General features: G+C 35.2%; 1 protein-coding gene across 1 annotated transcript in view; it reads left to right on the top strand.

The window, feature by feature from the left end:
- The window catches only part of LOC116022221 (farnesyl pyrophosphate synthase 1-like), a 462,332-nt gene that overhangs the window by 350,123 nt on the left and 96,129 nt on the right, over positions 1-16,080 (top strand). The gene's annotated exons all lie outside the window — the stretch shown is intronic.

Genomic DNA, 16,080 nt, shown 5'->3' with positions numbered 1-16,080 from the left:
TTTAAAAAAAAGTTTGTGAAAGGTATAGAGTCAATCTTTTGTTTCATAATTTTTTTATTAAAAAAAAACAAAACAAAACAAAACAAAACAACCACCATACCTATGTGTTTAAAGGTAGATATGAAAAAGGAGTAGTTCTCTGCAACAAAAATGAACCAACCCGAGAACAAATCGGAGTCTAGATAGATATTTTTAATACATCTCAACAAGGTCGGAACAAAGATCAATCAAACATCAATGGGGTAAATGAATAACAAATAAAAGTTCAACCTTAGATGAAAAGAAGAACTCACATGCCACTAAGAGCATCCACACCTGTGATTTTTTTAAGGATATTGTCAGAGCAAGAACTATGGGTTGAAGAAGAAAGCTGATGTGAAGCTAAAATTTTGCTGAGTTATTTCTCCTGCAAGAATTTTGCAGGACAAGAAGAAAAAAAAAATAATAAAGATGCACATGAAGCGCGAATGTGCATCAATTAGCGCCCCAACCTAAAGTTTTTTTTTTGTTTTTTTTTTGTTAGTAGGTCAGGTTTTATATTTTATTTCGTTTTTTTTTACTTTTTCATCTCATATTCTCTTTCCTAATCATACTTACAAAAACTTCTCAAAAACCACACAAAAAAAAAACCACTGATATTGATGCTCTAAGCCTCTAATCAATCTAAGAATTGGAACAATGTTTTCTCCATTTTTGAGATTGTGTACTCCTTGTTGTGATGAAGATTAAAGTTTAGGCAACATTATGTAGGAGAGAAATCTATTGGATAGCGTTAGCACTTTTTGCTGACATAAGCTCTTAAGTCAAAAATTAGATTTTTTGTATTTAAAATTTTATGAAAATTTCATAAAACGGCCCAAACCAATTTCTCTAATTTTAGAAAATTTTAAAATACCCTTTTTAAAATATGAATATGATAATAAACAATTAATATTTACAAAAATGAAGAATTTTTAGTAAATACACACTTATATTTTAATATTTGTACTTTTCTCACATGTTTTATATCCTAGAATTCTTGCTCTCATTTTCCGTTTTCATGCAACCTAAACCGGCACTCCACAACCAGTTTATAGGGATGGCAATAGGTTCGGGTGGGTTGGGGATGGTTATATCCTCCACCTGACCCACCCCCACACTTCTTTGCGTGAGATTTAGACTCTGGAGTAGACAAGCGTGCGACGGCAGTGGCGTTAGATTTGGAGTGCGACGGCGGTGGCATGAGTGTGACGGCGGTGGCTTGAAAGCGACTGCGGTGGCGTGAGATCTGGAGTGCGACGGGCGACGACGGTTGCCTGAAGTCTGATGACTGCCTGATTGGCATGAGATGTGCGAGACTGCGAGCAGAGGAGAGGAGGCAGAGGGTTGAGGAAGAGAGGAGGCAGCTGCTTCTTTGAGGCTTTGAGGGAAATCAGGGATTTGAGGGATTAAGCCATTAGGGATTTAGGGTTATGTTAATAAAACTTAAAAAGAAGAAAAACAGTCTTTGGAAAAGAACTCCCAAGTTGTACTAAGTTTCATGTCAATTATTCTACTTGCAGTTCAGGAGATAGTTCAATATAACATGTTTACTCTGTATTAGTCTAAAGTTAGAGTATGTACTAGTGCAGTAGTTGGTTCAGGAGATCTAAAGACATTGAAGATCATGAAGTCGGCCCTCTGAACAAGTACCTGACCTAGATCAATCAAGATGTTCAAAGACGGCTATTCAGTTACAACCTCTTCAAGATTCCAACGGGTTTAAATAAGAGCCAACTCTTATTCAGAAGGTTGTTGAGTGAATTACGAAGAATAATCCACAGAGTATACTCTGGTTGAGTTGAAAAGAGATCTTGACAAAGTTTACCTTTGATTCAAGATAGAACTTCTCTTAACGAGAAGAAGGACACGAAATCACTCTGGTAAGCAAGATGTGCTGCTGTTGAGGGGGAGCCTCAATTCAAGAAGATAGGGAGATCGTGGATTTGTCAACTCTTCAAGGCTAAGCTCTAGAATGCTGCATTGATGAAAGTTATAGAGTCAGCCGTGTGAGCGTAATTGTATTTGTGGGTACATTTCTTATTGCCAGTTCAATGAAGAGTAGGGCATCTACAGTGACGTCCCCCAGACGTAGGAACTGAGGTTCCGAACTGGGTTACCAATTGCTTGTGTCCTTACTGCTTTACGTTTATACTCTTGGTTATGAATTGATTGTCTGAACTACTAGTTGCACTAGTTCACAAACGTGTTAGGTAGATTTCGACGAACATAGCAATTATCTTCACTAGATCAAATCTCACTCTTCATTAAAATGGACACCTTACTCCCAACGTTGGTTTTTAACCGGTCAAAATTACTTCTTTCGTAGGGCTTATGCCGAGATTTGGTCCCGAACTTAAAATATCGGTGGTAAAAATATCGACCTAATCGGGCTTAGTACAATTAACTTTTACTATTTCTTCTTTTCAAAAAACAAAAAAAAAAAAAAACTTTTGCTATTGCTATTTTCTAAATACAAAGCCATAAGCTATACAAATTACAATTTAACCCTACTCTAAAATTTTATTTTTTTTGAATGCTACTGACTCTATTACAATGTAGTATCTGTCCATAAACTACTTTCTCAACCTACTGAAGAACAAAGAGACAGCAACGCCTCCACTGAAACTCAAACCCACCACCTCCTGTATACAGGGAAGGGTTTGATGCCACTTAGGGCTGTTAGCGAACAGAGCTTTCGACAAACTACTCGTGTTCGAGCTCGGTAAACGTTCGTTTATGTTCGTTTATTAAGGTAAACGAACATTATCAAACAAAATTTAGAGCTCAGTTAATAAACGAACAGAGTTTGAACAATGGTAAGCTCGTTTGCTAAGTGTTCGCGAACAAGCTCGTTTGTGTTCGTTTAGTAGTGTTCGTGAACAAGCTCGTTTGCGTTCGTTTAGTAGTGTTCACGAACAACCTCGTTAAGTGTTCGTTTAATAATGTTCGCGAACATGTTTATAAACAAATTGTATTAGTTTTGTAGTTGTGTTGTTTGTTTGATTATTGTTCGTGAACGTAGATTATTTCTTGTTCACGAACAAATTGTGTTAATGAACATGTGCGGGTGTTTGATTATTAAGTGTTCATGAACGTGTTCATGAACGTAAATGAATATGTTCGCGAACGTATTCGTTAACGTTCGCGAGCACGTTCGTGAACATGTTCGTTAACGTTAACGAACACGTTCGTGAACGTGTTCGCGAACGTTAACGAACACTAGCGAACGCTTAACAAACGAACACGAACAGGATTTTCAAAAACCTTAACAAACGAACACGAACACGAACACTTCAAAATCTTTAACAAACGAACACGAACACTTCAAAATCTTTAACAAACGAACACGAACAGTCTCCGTTTGTTTATGTTCGGTTCGTTAACAGCTCTAATGCCACTGGACCACAAGGCCCTTGGCAATGTGAAAATTTTATAAATTTTACAATGTTGGTCTTTGTTTTTCCAATGTGATGCTGTCAGCAATAAATAATGAGTTGCCAAACCTTTGACATCCACCACATTGCTTCTGCTTTGTTACTGCCGCACCACCCCCAGCCACCAATAGGGAAGCTCTGCTTTCTACACTAACAGGAGAGCTTTGGCATATCACTAACAACAAAAAATGTCCTGACTTTCTGCCTCTTTCTCGAAACCCCATTTGCAGCTTCAACTGCCGCTTTCCTTGCAAGCTTTTGAGGATTCTGTTCCAACGAAGGTGCGCAAGGCGGGAGGTGTTGCTGTGCGAGGAGTCTCCCAAAGAAATTCGAATCGGTTACGAAGAGTTTAAGACCGACGTCACCACTCCTAAGGAAAAAGATGGTGGCTTAATTTGGACACAACCCATCAGGCGCTAATGGATCCTTCCACTGCAGAGAGGAGGAGGTGTTCGCTGCTCTGCGAAACCAGCCTGGCGCGGCGAGGTGCCCTCCGGTCTAACAGACGAGACGCCTCCGCCTTCGCAGAGACTCCACAGCCGGACTCACCACTTGAGAGTGGCAGACCAGTAAATAGCATCACAAGCCCAGCCTTCAAGTTAAGCCCAATTATTCCACCATCTTAATGCTCCCACTTGGGTTACAAGCTCACGCTACCAAGCCCAGCGAACAGAGCTTCTACCTGCGGACTTATTAAGAAGAAATATTCCTCATCTGGTTCCGATGTGGGAATTGTTTATGTTTATGTTTATGCCTGGTGTTTAACAGATATGAGCCTTTCACGGGGAAAAAAATGGAGCAGAGAACTGTGATGTACTTATGTTTATGCCTGGTGTTTAACATATACGAGATTTGCGTTGTATCATTGTTCACCAAAAACTTTCACGGGGAAAAAAATGTTTATGCCTGTGGCATTCGAGATGTTCAGGGCCATTACCCTCAGCTCAGTTTGCAAATTGCAATAAGGTTCCTTACTTTTGCACTGTGTATACTAAAAATTGCCATAATGTTAACAATCTTGTCAAATCTCATCCTTTTTGTGAACCATTTACCACTTCAATTTATAAAGATATTTAGAAGATGAATTTTGCTGAAAGCATCACCCTTAAAACTATACTTTGTGGCATTTTTCATATTACGAGGGACAAAAATATGCACGAAGTAAAATCAGTCAAGAATTTGTTTTGTGATATTTCAGTGGTAATTGAAAATATTTTAGGTTTATGAAGCTCTTGATCTTCGGATTGTAGCTGATCAAAGGTTGAGGCTACCAAATCCCCAACAACTAGAAGAAGAAGAACAACAACTATAAACCAAATCCCCACTCCATTTCAGACCAGGTTAGAAAGTGCAATCCAGGATGCCAAGATTGATTAATGCAGCCTCCAATACTTAAATCTAAAAAAATGAATTTTGATCTCGTTTAAATTTCAAGAAACAACAATGACTAGTAGTAATTACTATACTATTTAGCAATAATGTAGCATAAAATGCTTTTGTTCTTGAATCTGTAAGCCTACAAAGGCACTCAGGTATATGTATATATGTGCATTCTTCGACATTCATTTATGTGTGTAATTTGTTTGATTTATTTGTTGCTATATCCGAAATTAAAATTACCATTGACAGAGGTTAATAAATCTGGTTGTTCTTATTTTTTATTTATTTTTTACATATTATTAACATGTGTGTGGTTCAAAATTGATTGGAATTTAAGGATGAAAAAGAGTAAGGATTTGATATTGGTAAGAGGGCTTTCTTGTAGAAAAATGAAGGAAAACAGAGCAAGTACAATTACAAAAAAAGAAGTTCAGTAATCGGGGAAAATTTTTGTATCATTTTGGCGACATGGCCGAGTGGTAAGGCGGAGCACCGCAAATCCTTTTTTCCCAGTTCAAATTCGGGTGTCGCCTGATCAACAAACAAAAATCTCGAAATCTCTTCAGCAACAGAAGAAGAGAAAACAGACTAACCTAATTGGTTATATATATATATATAATAGAGATCAAATGCGGAGGAGGTGTCCTGGTGAAACATGCGGGTGAATGATAGTCATTGATCTTGTCAAAATTAACGTCCAGGATGAACACAGATTAAAAAAGAAAATGTCGTGGCAATTTGATAATTTTACGTATTGTTGAACATTTAACTTGCACACTTGCAACAATTACTTACACTTTTAGCACATGTTACTTCACCAAAATTCAAGTTATTTACAAAAATGTAATGGCATCTTGTTTTTTTAAATTTCATTTCATCCGTTAGATCTGGATAGATGGACGCTTGCGATGGGTTCTCTATTATAGAGGCAATAGAGTTAAATAATATTTTTTAAATTACATTTGATCCATTAGATCTAAACAAATTGTTAAAAAAATTTAAAATTTAGTTATTATATTTATATTTTTTTATTTTGTTTTTATATAATTAGCACATTTATAATTTCTTTTGATTACTACTGACTCTGTTACATCAAAAATTAAATTTTTTGTATTTAGAAAATATATCATTCCACAAATTTATGAAAGTTTCATAAAATGGTTCAAACCAATTTCTCTAATTTTAAAAAATTTTAAAATACTTTTTTTGAAATATGAATATGATAATAAAAAATTAATATTTTCAATTTTAGTAAATGCACACTTATATTTTTTTTTTATATTTGTACTTTTCTAACATGTTTTCTATCTTAGAATTCTTCGTCTAATATTTTCATTTTTAGTAAATGCACACTTATATTTTTTTATATTTGAACTTTTCTCACATGTTTTCTATCCTAGAATTCTTGGTCTCATTTTCCGTTTCCATATGCAACCTAGACCGGCACTCATCAACCGGTTTGTAGGGATGGAAATAGGCCCGGGTCGGTTGAGGATGGTTATATCCTCCACCTGCACCCACCCTTACACTTCTTCACCCACCCCCACCCCACCCCACCCTTGTTGACCCGCAAAGGGTGGACTTTCTCAAAACTCACTCCATCCCACTGATTGCCAGTACCAACCTTTTCTTATCCTATTAAAAATTTTAAATAATATTAATATTAATATTTAATTATTTACACACAATTAAATAATAAATTCGCTAGTTATATTAAAAACAAAATATAAATATGACGGTAATAATGCGTTACCGGTATGTATTTGAGTATTATTGAGTGTTATCAAGTATTTGAATACAATATTGAGCGTAATGCTCAGAGCGTAGTGCTCAGTGTACAGATGAGTTCAGTGTTGTTTTGTCTAGTAAGAAGTGTCCCCCTTCACTATGTGGTTGTGAGTCTTTTTATTCCTTTCAGCTTAGTAACGAAGCATTGATGAGGAGTTGACCGTTGGACATCAATACCTGAGGTGGTGAATGCTGAGGAGCTGAACGTCTGTCATCAATGCTGAGGAGCTGAACGTTGGCCATCAATGCTGAGGAGTTGGACCGTTGCGCATTGATGCTGAGGAGTGAGGTGTCTTGGGTAGTTTGAACGGCAACTGTCTTGGTCATGACAACGGTTCCGGGTCGGGTACCCAATTACCCTGTCAAAATATATATAAATATAATAAATAAAGTTTCAATTTTCAAAAAAAAAAAAAAAAAACTAAAGTTTTAAATATTTTTAGAAATAGACATATTAGTTTATAACTAAAAAATAGTAAGAAGTACAGTTAAAAGATAATTTTAAAAATTGTAGAAATAACTACATACATGTTGGGTTATGTAGTAGTAGAACTACGTTGATACAGACTGGGAACGAATAGAGTAGGAATAACACAGTGTCGTGTACTGGACACTACCTTAAAAGCTATTTCCGGAGACTGTGCGATCTTAGATGACTGGAAAGCTTTCGACTGGTTATCACAGAACTGCTGCGGTTAATCGGCACACTTAACTCGCAGTCGAACCTGAGTCTTAATTGCTCAGACGGGAGAGGAGAAGAATGAATTTGATGATGATATATGAGAATGGGAGACGGGTATTTATAGAAGAGGAAACAACCGCCTCTCCAACTCCAGTTACTTAATTTCCGCAAAAATAGCGGGATTATGGACCACAAACTCTAGGGTTTTATTCTGACCACAAGTTTAATTCTGGTTGAATTTATTATGGCCATAAACTTACAAACTCTAGGGTTTTATTCTGACCACAAGTTTAATTCTGGTCGAATTTATTATGGCCAATAACTTAATTCTGGATAGGAAACTTCACGAAAAAATCGGAAATTAAAAGAAGGGCGTGTAAAAATACCACACTACACACACACACCCAAAAGAAGGACATTTACAATACATACATATTGATTGTAGAAAAAATGAGTGATGGTGAGTGTATATTTTTGAGAAAGGGTAGACTTTCTCAAAATGAGGGCATCCCTAGATATTTTTAAATTTCCTAAAATTAGAGAAATCGTTTTGATACACTTTATGAAATTTTCCATAAATTTGTGAAATGAGATATCTTTTCAAATATAAAAGATATTATTTTTGACATAAGAGCTTATATGTCAGCAAAAAGTACTAACATTATTTAACAGATTTCTCTCCTATATAATGTTGTCTAAACTTCAATTTTTACCACTACAACGAGTACACAATTCCAATCTAAAAAATGAAGACAACATCGTTCCAATTCTTTGCTTGATTAGTGTCATGTGAGTTCTCCTTTTCATCTAAGGTTGAACTTTTGTTTGTTATATATTCATTTGCCCCATTTATGTTTGATTGATCTTTGTTTCGACCTTGTTAAGACGTATCAGAAATATCAGAGTCTAGAAAGAAATTTCTGATACGTCTCAACAAAGATCAATCAAACATAAATGTGGTAAATGAATAATAAATAAAAGTTCAACCTTAGATGAAAAGAATAACTCACATGTCACTAATCAAGCTAAGAATCCGAACAATGTTTTCTTCATTTTTGAGATTGTGTTCTCGTTGTTGTGATGAAGATTAAAGTTTAGGCATCATTATATAGGAGAGAAATATGTTGGATAACGTTAGCACTTTTTGATGACATAAGCTCTTAGGTCAAAAATTAGATTTTTTGTATTTAAAAAATATCTCATTCCACAAATTTATGGCAGTTTCATAAAACGGTTCTTTCTATAATTTTAGAAAATTCTAAAATACTTTTTTTTGAAATATGAGTATGATAATAAACAATTAATATTTTCATTTTTAGTAAATGCACAATTATATTTTTTTATATTTGAACTTTTCTCACATGTTTTCTATCCTAGAATTCTTGGTCTCATTTTCCGTTTCCATATGCAACCTAGACCAGCACTCATCAACCGGTTTGTAGGGATGGAAATAGGCCCGGGTCGGTTGAGGATGGTTATATCCTCCACCTGCACCCACCCTTACACTTCTTCACCCACCCCACCCTTGTTGACCCGAAAAGGGTAGACTTTCTCAAAACTCAATCCGTCCCATTGATTGTCGGTACCAACCATTTCTTATCCTATTAAAATTTTTAAATAATATTAATATTAATATTTAATTATTTACACACAATTAAATAATAAATTCGCTAGTTATATTAAAAACAAAATATAAATATATATAAATATATATAAATATAATAAATAAAGTTTCAATTTTCAAAAAAATAATAATAACTAAAGTTTTAATATTTTTAGAAATAGACATATTAGTTTATAAATAAAAATAGTAAGAAGTTAAAAGATAATTATAAAAATTGTAGAAATACATACATACATACATACATACATACATGTTGGGTTATGTAGTAGTAGAACTACGTTGATATAGGCTGGGAACGAACAGAGTAGGAATAGCAGACAAAGGAACTCTGTGTCGTGTACTGGACACTACCTTAAAAGCTATTTCCAGAGACTGTGCGGTCTTAGATGACTGGAAAGCTTTCGACCGGTTATCACAGAATTGTTGCGGTTAATCAGCACACTTAACTCGCAGTCGAACCTGACTCTTAATTGCTCAGACGGGGGAAGAGAAGAGAGGAGAAGAATGAATTTGATGATGATATATCAGAATGGGAGGCGGGTATTTATAGTAGAGGAAACAACCGCCTCTCCAACTCCAGCCACTCAATTTTCGCAAAAATAGCGAGATTATGGACCACAAACTCTAGGGTTTTATTCTGACCACAAGTTTAATTCTGGTCGAATTTATTATGGCTACAAACTCAATTCTGGATGGAAACTTCACGAAAAAATAGGAAAGTAAAAGAAGGGCTTGTAAAAATACCACACCACACACACATGCGAGCTAAGCGGCAGCGTGCGCATGGGGTGTGTTTGACTTCAAATGCTCTAAAAGTGTAGGTTTAGGGAAAAGTTTATTTGGAAAGCAATGTGGGACAAACAAGGAACAAGGCTTGGCCAATGCATCTATATTGAATGTAAATTCCAACAATATACATACATACTGATTGTAGAAAAAATGAGTGATGGTGAGTGTAAGCGTATGAAATGTCGTTCCGTTGAGGATTGGGGGTTATGGCACATAATATGCAATCACAAAACTAGGCATTGAAAACGACATCCCTAGATATTTTTAAATTTTCTAAAATTAGAGAAATCGTTTTGATACACTTTATGAAATTTTCCATAAATTTGTGAAATGAGATATTTTTTCAAATATAAAAGATCTAATTTTTGACATAAGAGTTTATATGTCAGCAAAAAGTACTAACATTGTTTAACAGATTTCTCTCCTATATAATGTTGTCTAAACTTCAATTTTCACCACTACAACGAGTACACAATTCCAATCTAAAAAAAATGAAGACAACATCGTTCTAATTCTTTGCTTGATTAGTGTCGTGTGAGTTATCCTTTTCATCAAAGGTTGAACTTTTGTTTGTTATTCATTTGTCCCATTTATGTTTGATTGATCTTTGTTTCGACCTTGTTAAGACGTATCAAAAATATCAGAGTCTAGAAAGAAATTTCTGATACGTCTCAACAAAGATCAATAAAAAATAAATGTGGTAAATAAATAACAAATAAAATTTCAACCTTAGATGAAAAGAATAACTCACATGCCACACTAATCAAGCTAAGAATCGGAACAATGTTTTCTCCATTTTTGAGATTGTGTACTCGTTGTTTTGATGAATATTAAAGTTTAGGCATCATTATATAGGAGAGAAATTTGTTGGATAACATTAGCACTTTTTGATGACATAAGCTCTTACGTCAAAAATTAGATTTTTTGTATTTAGAAAATATCTCATTCCTCAAATTTATGGAAGTTTCATAAAACGGTTCAAACCAATTTCTCTAATTTTAGAAAATTTTAAAATACCTTTTTTGGAAATATGAATATGATAATAAACAATTAATATTTTCATTTTTAGTAAATGCACACTTATATTTTTTTTATATTTGTACTTTTCTCACATGTTGTCTATCCTAGAATTCTTAGTCTCATTTTCCGTTTACATATCCAACCTAGACCAACACTCCTCAACCGGGTTGTAGGGATGGCAATAGATCTGGGTGGGTTGGGGATGTTTATATCCTCCACCTGCACCCACCCTTACACTTCTTCACCCACCCCCACCCCACCCCACCCCACCCTACCCTTGTTAACCCGCAAAGGGCAGTGGACTTTCTCAAAACTCACTCCGTCCCACTAATTGCCGGTACCAACCTTTTCTTACCCTATTAAAAATTTTAAATAATATTAATATTAATATTTAATTATTTACACACAATTAAATAATAAATCCGCTTGTTACAGTAAAAACAAAATATCAATATATATAAATATAATAAATAGAATTTAAATTTTCAAAAAAAAAATAACTTGAGTTTTAATATTTTTAGAAATAATATTAGTTTATAACTAAAAAGTGTAAGAAGTTAAAAGATAATTATAAAAATTGTAAAAATAACTACATACATACATACATACATGTTGGGTTATGCAATAGTAGAACTACGTTGATATAGGTTGGGAACGAATAGAGTAGGAATAGCAGACAAAGGAGCTCTGTGTCGTGTACTGGACACTACCTTAAAAGCTATTTCCGGAGACTGTGCGGTCTTAGATGACTGGAAAGCTTTCGACCGGTTATCACAGAACTGTTGCGGTTAATCGACACACTTAACTCACAGTCGAACCTGACTCTTAATTGCTCAAACGGGAGAAGAGAAGAGAGGAGAAGAATGAATTTGATGATTATATATGAGAATGAGAGACAGGTATTTATAGTAGAGGAAACAACCGCCTCTCCAACTACAGCCACACAATTTCGTCAAAAATAGCGGGATTATGGACCACAAACTCTAGGGTTTTATTCTGACCACAAGTTTAATTCTGGTCGAATTTATTATGGCCACAAACTTAATTCTGGATAGGAAACTTCACGAAAAAATCGGAAATTAAAAGAAGGGCGTGCAAAAATACCACACCACACAAACATGCGAGATGAGCGGCGGCGTGAGCATGGGGTGCCACACTTCTTTTCCCTCCATAGGATTTCAAATGCTCTAAAAGGGTAGGTTTATAAAAGGAGGGAAGAAGTTTCCTTGGAAAGCAATTTGGAACAAACAAGGAACAAAGCTAGGCCAATGTATCTATATTGAATGTAAATTCCAACAATATACATACATACTGATTGTAGCAAAAATGAGTGATGGTGAGTGTAAGGGTGTGAAATGTCGTTCCGTTGATGATTGGGGGTTATGGCACGTAATATGCAATCACAAAACTAGGCATTGAAAACGGCATCCCTAGATATTTTTAAATTTTCTAAAATTAGAGAAATCGTTTTGATACACTTTATGAAATTTTCCATAAATTTGTGAAATGAGATATTTTTTCAAATATAAAAGATCTAATTTTTGACATAAGAGTTTATATGTCAGCAAAAAGTACTAACATTGTTTAACAGATTTCTCTCCTATATAATGTTGTCTAAACTTCAATTTTCACCACTACAACGAGTACACAATTCCAATCTAAAAAAAATGAAGACAACATCGTTCTAATTCTTTGCTTGATTAGTGTCGTGTGAGTTATCCTTTTCATCTAAGGTTGAACTTTTGTTTGTTATTCATTGATTGATCTTTGTTTCGACCTTGTTAAGACGTATCAGAAATATCAGAGTCTAGAAAGAAATTTTTGATACGTCTCAACAAAGATCAATCAAACATAAATGTGGTAAATGAATAACAAATAAAGTTCAACCTTAGATGAAAAGAATAACTCACTTGCCACACTAATCAAGCTAAGAATCGGAACAATGTTTTCTCCATTTTTGAGATTGTGTACTCGTTGTTGTGATGAAGATTAAAGTTTAGGCAGCATTATATGGGAGAGAAATATGATTGATAACGTTAGCACTTTTTTATGACATAAACTCTTACGTCAAAAATTAGATTTTTTGTATTTAAAAAATATCTCATTCCACAAATTTATGGAAGTTTCATAAAACGGTTCAAACCAATTTCTCTAATTTTAGAAAATTTTAAAATACCTTTTTTTGAAATATGAATATGATAATAAACAATTAATATTTTCATTTTTAGTAAATGCACACTTTTTTTTTTATTTGTACTTTTCTCACATGTTTTCTATCGTAGAATTCTTGGTATCATTTTCCGTTTCCATATACAACCTAGACCGGCACTCCTCAACCGGTTTGTAGGGATGGCAATAGGTCTAGGTGGGTTGGGGATGGTTATATCCTCCACCTGCACCCACCCTTACACTTCTTCAACCACCCCCACCCCACCCCACCCTTGTTGACCTGCAAAGGGTGGACTTTCTCAAAACTCACTCCGTCCCACTGATTGCCATTACGAACCATTTCATATCCTATTAAAAATTTGAAATAATATTAATATTAATATTTAATTATTTACACACAATTAAATAATAAATCCGCTAGTTATATTAAAAACAGAATATAAATATAATAAAGAAAGTTTCAATTTTCAAAAAAAAAATAACTAAAGTTTTAATATTTTAAGAAATAGACATATTAGTTTATAACTAAAAATAGAAAGAAGTTAAAAGATAATTATAAAAATTGTAGAAATAACTACATACATACATACATACATGTTGGGTTATGTAGTAGTAGAACTACGTTGATATAGGCTGGGAACGAATAGAGTAGGAATAGCAGACAAAGGAACTCTGTGTCGTGTACTGGGCACTATCTTAAAAGCTATTTCCGGAGACTGTGCAGACTTAGATGACTGGAAAGCTTTCGACCGGTTATGACAAAACTGTTGCGGTTAATCGGCACACTTAACTCGCAGTCGAACCTGACTCTTAATTGCTCAGACGGGAGAAGAGAAGAGAGGAGAAGAATGAATTTGATGATGATATATGAGAATGGGAGACAGGTATTTATAGTAGAGGAAACAACCGCCTCTCCAATTCCAGCCACTCAATTTTCGCAAAAATAGCGGGATTATGGACCACAAACTCTAGGGTTTTATTCTGACCACAAGTTTAATTCTGGTCGAATTTATTACGGCCACAAACTCAATTCTGGATAGTAAACTTCAAGAAAAAAATCGGAAATTAATAGAAGGGCGTGTAAATAGACCACACAACATGCAAGCCGAGCAACATCGTGCACATGGGGTGCCACCCTTCTTTTCCCTCCATAAGACTCTTAATTGCTCATACGGGATGCCACCCTTCTTTTCCCTCCATAAGACTCTTAATTGCTCATACGGGAGAAGAGAAGAGAGGAGAAGAATGAATTTGATGATAATATATGAGAATGGGAGACGGGTATTTATAGTAGAGGAAACAACCGCCTCTCCAACTCCAGCCACTCAATTTCCGCAAAAATAGTGGGATTATGGACCACAAACTCTAGGGTTTTATTTTTCGCAAAAATTGTGGGATTATGGACCACAAACTCTAGGGTTTTATTCTGACCACATGTTTAATTGTGGTCGAATTTATTATGGCCACAAACTCAATTCTGGATAGTAAACTTCACGAAAAAATCAGAAATTAATAGAAGGGCGTGTAAATAGACCGCACCACATGCAAGCCGAGCAAAAGCGTGCACATGGGGTGCCACCCTTCTTTTCCCTCCATAAGACTCTTAATTGCTCATACGGGAGAAGAGAAGAGAGGAGAAGAATGAATTTGATGATGATATATGAGAATGGGAGACGGGTATTTATAGTAGAGGAAACAACCGCCTCTCCAACTCCAGCCACTCAATTTTTGCAAAAATAGCGAGATTATGGACCACAAACTCTAGGGTTTTATTCTAACCACATGTTTAATTCTGGTCGAATTTATTATGCCCACAAACTCAATTCTTGATAGTAAACTTCAAGAAAAAAATCGGAAATTAATCGAAGGGCGTGTAAATAGACCACACCACATGCAAGCCGAGCAACAGCGTGCACATGGGGTGCCACCCTTCTTTTCCCTCCATAAGACTCTTAATTGCTCATACGGGAGAAGAGAAGAGAGGAGAAGAATGAATTTGATGATATACGGGAGAAGAGAAGAGAGGAGAAGAATGAATTTGATGATGATATATGAGAATGGGAGACGGAGAAGAATGAATTTGATGATGATATATGAGAATGGGAGACAGGTATTTATAGTAGATGAAACAACCGCCTCTCCAACTCCAGCCACTCAATTTTCGCAAAAATAGCGGGATTATGGACCACAAACTCTAGGGATTTATTCTGACCACAAGTTTAATTCTGGTCGAATTTATTATGGCCACAAACTCAATTCTGGATAAAACTTCAAGAAAATATCGGAAATTAATAGAAGGGCGTGTAAATAGACCACACCACATGCAAACCGAGCAACAGCGTGCACATGGGGTGCCACCCTTCTTTTCCCTACATAAGACTCTTAATTACTCAGACGGGAGAAGAGAAGAGAGGAGAAGAATGAATTTGATGATGATATATGAGAATGGGAGGCGGGTATTTATAGTAGAGGAAACAACCGCCTCTCCAACTCCAGCCACTCAATTTCCGCAAAAATAGTGGGATTATGGACCACAAACTCTAGAGTTTTATTTTTCACAAAAATTGCGGGATTATGGACCACAAACTCTAGGGTTTTATTCTGACCACAAGTTTAATTCTGGTCGAATTTATTATGCCCACAAACTCAATTCTGGATAAAACTTCACAAAAAAATCAAAAATTAATAGACTACACCACATGCAAGCTAAGCAATAGCTTGCACCTGGGGTGCCTCCCTTCTTTTCCCTCCATAAGACTTCAAATGCTCTAGAAGGGTAGGTTTATAAAAGGAGGGAAAAAGTTTCCTTTGAAAGCAATGTGGGACAAACAAGGAACAAGGCTTGGCCAAATGCTAGAGCAACGAGATTGTGCCACATGCCAAGTTATGTTATTATTGATCAAGACCACAATCAAATATTATGGTTTGTATAATACCAGTTAGATTATTTAAGTAAATAATCCGTAACCTAGAGTTGATTATAAATTATTCATAAATCATATCCAAGTTTTCTTTTAGTAATACCAAACATATCAAATGTTTCTGCCATCATTGAATAATTGTTCTGGGTTTGTCATATTTACAGATAAACTTCATTTATATTTGAGTTTTGGAAGGGTTAAAGATCATAGGAGAATGTGGGAAATACTTCTTGTGGAAGACGAGCAGTTGGA

Source organism: Ipomoea triloba, chromosome 6 (assembly GCF_003576645.1).
Source record: "Ipomoea triloba cultivar NCNSP0323 chromosome 6, ASM357664v1".
Classification (NCBI taxonomy): Eukaryota; Viridiplantae; Streptophyta; class Magnoliopsida; order Solanales; family Convolvulaceae; genus Ipomoea; species Ipomoea triloba.
The sequence above is the reverse complement of the archived record's forward strand: the minus strand, read 5'-3'. Positions and strand labels throughout refer to the sequence as shown.